General features: G+C 43.2%; 1 non-coding gene across 1 annotated transcript; it reads right to left on the bottom strand.

Annotated features, from left to right (window-relative positions):
* Positions 1-339: 339 nt before the first annotated feature.
* On the bottom strand, positions 340-447 carry LOC148574501 (small nucleolar RNA R71). The gene has a single exon (XR_015906678.1). It is a non-coding gene; the product is annotated as a small nucleolar RNA R71 (small nucleolar RNA).
* Between the last annotated feature and the right edge of the window lie 3,906 nt (positions 448-4,353).

Genomic DNA, 4,353 nt, shown 5'->3' with positions numbered 1-4,353 from the left:
AATTCCAATGTACATGGAAGAAGCATCTCAATCCCTGCCATTGGAGCAAACAATTTTGAGCTTAAACCTCAATTAGTTTCTCTGATGCAACAGAACTGCAAGTTTCATGGACTTCCATCTGAAGATCCTTTTCAGTTCTTGACTGAATTCTTGCAGATCTGTGATACTGTTAAGATCAATGGGGTTGACCCCGAGGTCTACAGGCTTATGCTTTTCCCGTTTGCTGTAAGAGACAGAGCTAGAGTATGGTTGGACTCTCAACCTAAAGATAGCCTGAACTCTTGGAATAAGCTGGTCATGGCTTTCTTAGCCAAGTTCTTTCCTCCTCAAAAGCTTAGTAAGCTTAGAGTGGATGTTCAAACCTTCAGACAGAAAGAAGGTGAATCCCTCTATGAAGCTTGGGAGAGATACAAGGAACTGACCAAAAGGTGTCCTTCTGACATGCTTTCAGAATGGACCATCCTGGATATATTCTATGATGGTCTGTCTGAGCTATCAAAGATGTCACTAGACCATTCTGCAGGTGGATCCATTCACCTAAAGAAAACGCCTGCAGAAGCTCAAGAACTCATTGACATGGTTGCAAATAACCAGTTTATGTACACTTCTAAAAGGAATCTTGTGAATAATGGGACGCCTATGAGAAAGGGAGTTCTTGAAATTGATACTTTGAATGCCATATTGGCTCAGAACAAAATATTGACTCAGCAAGTCAATATGATTTCTCAGAGTCTGAATGGAATGCAAGCTGCATCCAACAGTACTCAAGAGGCATCTTTTGAGGAAGAAGCTTATGATCCTGAGAACCCTGCAACAGCAGAGGTGAATTACATGGGTGAACCCTATGGAAACACCTATAATCTCTCATGGAGAAATCACCCAAATCTCTCATGGAAGGATCAACTAAAGCCTCAACAAGGCTTTAATAATGGTGGAAGAAACAGGTTTAGCAATAGCAAGCCTTTTCCATCATCCACTCAGCAAAAGACAGAGAGTTCTGAGCAGACCCTATCTAGCTTGGCAAACATAGTCTCTGATCTATCTAAGGCCACTCTAAGTTTCATGAATGAAACAAGGTCTTCCATTAGAAATTCGGAAGCACAAGTGGGCCAGCTGAGTAAAAGGGTCACTGAAACCCCTCCTAGTACTCTCCCAAGCAATACAGAAGAAAACCCAAAAGGAAAGTGCAAGGCCATTGGATTGACCATCATGACCGAACCTACAAGGGAGGGAGAGGACGTGAATCCCAGTGAGGAAGACCTCCTGGGATGTCCAATGATCAACAAGGAGTTTCCTTCTGAGGAACCAAAGGAATCTGAGGCTCATCTAGAGACCATAGGGATTCCATTGAACCTCCTTATACCATTCATGAGCTCTGATGAGTATTCTTCTTCTGAAGAGAATGAAGATGTTACTGAAGAGCAAGTTGCCAAGTACCTTGGTGCAATCATGAAGCTGAATGCCAAATTATTTGGTAATGAGACTTGGGAAGATGAACCTCCCTTGTTCATCAATGAACTAAGTGATCTGGATCAATTGAGATTGCCTCAAAAGAAACATGATCCTGGAAAGTTCTTAATACCTTGTACCATAGGCACCATGACCTTTGAGAAGGCTCTATGTGACCTTGGGTCAGGAATAAACCTCATGCCACTCTCTGTAATGGAGAAACTGGGAATCTTTGAGGTGAAAGCTGCTAGAATCTCATTAGAGATGGCAGAGAACTCAAGAAAACAGGCTTATGGACTAGTAGAGGACGTGTTAGTAAAGGTTGAAGGCCTTTACATCCCTGCTGATTTCATAATCCTAGACACTGGAAAGGATGAGGATAAATCCATCATCCTTGGAAGACCCTTCCTAGCCACAACAAGAGCTGTGATTGATGTGGACAGTGGAGAGTTGGTCCTTGAACTAAATGAGGACAAATTTGTGTTTCAAACTCAAGGATCTCCTTCTGTAACCATGGAAAGGAAGCATGAAAAGCGTCTCTCACTACAGAATCAACAAAAGCCCCCACAGTCAAACTCTAAGTTTGGTGTTGGGAGGCCACAACCAAACTCTAAGTTTGGTGTTGAACCCCACAACCAAACTCTAAGTTTAGTTTTAGGAGGTCCCAACCTTGCTCTGATTATCTGTGAGGCTCCATGAGAGCTCACTGTTAAGCTATTGACATTAAAGAAGCGCTTATTGGGAGGCAACCCAATGTTATTTAATCATTTTTATTTTATTTTCTCTTTGTTATTTCATGTTTTATTAGGTTGATGATCATGTAGAGTCACAAAAACTACTGAAAAATTGAAAACAGAATGAAAAACAGCATTGAAAACAGCACACCCTGGAGGAAGGGCTTACTGGCATTTAAACGCCAGTAAGGAGCATCTGGCTGGCGTTTAACGCCAGAACAGAGCATGAAACTGGCGTTAAATGCCAGAAACAAGCTGCAGTCTGGCGTTTAAATGCCAGGATTGCACCCAGAGGAAAGCTGGCATTAAATGCAAGAAACAAGCATTAGACTGGCGTTTAACGCCAGAAACATGCACCATACTGGCGTTCAACGCCAAAAACATGCTATAGACTGGCGTTGAACGCCCAAAACAAGCAAGGAAGTGGCGTTTAACGCCAGAAACATGCTGCAGTCTGGTGTTAAACACCAGGATTGCATATATGGGGCGTTTTACACGTCTAAAAGGTGCAGGAATGAGAAATCCTCAAACACCTCTGGATCTGTGGACCCCACAGGATTCCCTCAGGATCTGTGGACCCCACAAGATCCCCACCTACTTCTTCTCTCTTCTTCACACCTTTCCATAACTCTCTTTCCCAAATACCCCCTCACCAATCAACTCAATCACTCTTCCCCATCACCTCTTCACCAATCACATCCATCCTCTCTTCCCCAAAAACCCCACCTACCTTTAAATTCAAAATAATTTCCCTCCCAAACCCAACCCTAAATGGCCGAACCCTAAACCCCTCCCCACTCCTATATAAACCCCTCACTCCCTCTTCATTTTCACACAACAAAACCCTATCTTTTTCCACTTGGCCGAAACCTACTCTCTCTCCCTCTCCTCCATTTCTCTTCTTTTTCTACTTCTTTCTTTCTTTTTTTGCTCGGGGACGAGCAAACATTTTAAGTTTGGTGTGGTAAAAGCATTGCTTTTTGTTTTTCCATAACCATTTATGGCACCTAAGACCAGAGAAACCTCTAGAAAGAGAAAAGGGAAGGCAATTGCTTCCACCTTTTAGTCATGGGAGATGGAGAGATTCATCTCTAAGGTCCATCAAGACCACTTCTATGAAGTTGTGGCCAAGAAGAAAGTAATCCCTGAGGTTCCTTTCAAACTCAAAAAGAATGAGTATCCGGAGATCCGTCTTGAAATCCAAAGAAGAGGTTGGGAAGTTCTCACCAACCCCATTCAACAAGTCGGGATCCTAATGGTTCAAGAGTTCTATGCAGACGCGTGGATCACAAGGAACCATGATCAAAGTGTGAACCCAAATCCAAAGCATTGGCTTACTATGGTTCGGGGAAAATACTTAGATTTCAGTCCGGAAAATGTAAGGCTGGCGTTCAACTTGCCAATGATAGAAGAAAATACACGCCCCTACACAAGAAGGGTCAACTTTGATCAAAGGTTGGACCAAGTCCTCATAGATATATGTGAGGAAGGAGCTCAATGGAAAATTAACTCAAGAGGCAAGCCGGTTCAACTAAGAAGGCATGACCTCAAACCAGTGGCTAGGGGATGGCTAGAGTTCATTCAACGCTCAATCATTTCTACTAGTAACCGGTCTGAAGTTACTATAGACCGGACCATCATGATCCATAGTATCATGATTGGAGAAGAGGTGGAAGTTCATGAGATTATACCTCAAGAACTTTACAAGGTAGCTGACAAGTCCTCCACTTGGGTAAGGTTAGCCTTTCCTCACCTCATATGCCACCTCTACAATTCAGCTGGAATTGACATAGAGGGAGATATCCTCATTGAAGAGGATAAGCCCATCACTAGGAAAAGGATGGAGCAAACAAGAGATCATGGACCTCAACATGAGCATGAGGAGATTCCTCACCATGAAATCCCTGAGATGCCTCAAGGGATGCACTTTCCTCCACAGAATTATTGGGAACAAATCAACACTTCCCTAGGAGAATTAAGTTCCAATATGGGACAACTAAGGGTGGAGCACCAAGAGCACTCCATCATCCTCCATGAAATTAGAGAAGATCAAAGAGCTATGAGGGAGGAGCAAGAAAGACAAGGGAGAGACATAGAGGAGCTCAAGAGCACCATTGGTTCTTCAAGAAGAGGAAGACGCCACCCTCACTAAGGTGGACTCATTCCTTAA

Source organism: Arachis ipaensis, chromosome B2, assembly GCF_059453495.1.
Source record: "Arachis ipaensis isolate K30076 ecotype BB chromosome B2, ASM5945349v1, whole genome shotgun sequence".
Taxonomy (NCBI): Eukaryota; Viridiplantae; Streptophyta; class Magnoliopsida; order Fabales; family Fabaceae; genus Arachis; species Arachis ipaensis.
This window is presented reverse-complemented; position numbering and strand designations above follow the sequence as displayed.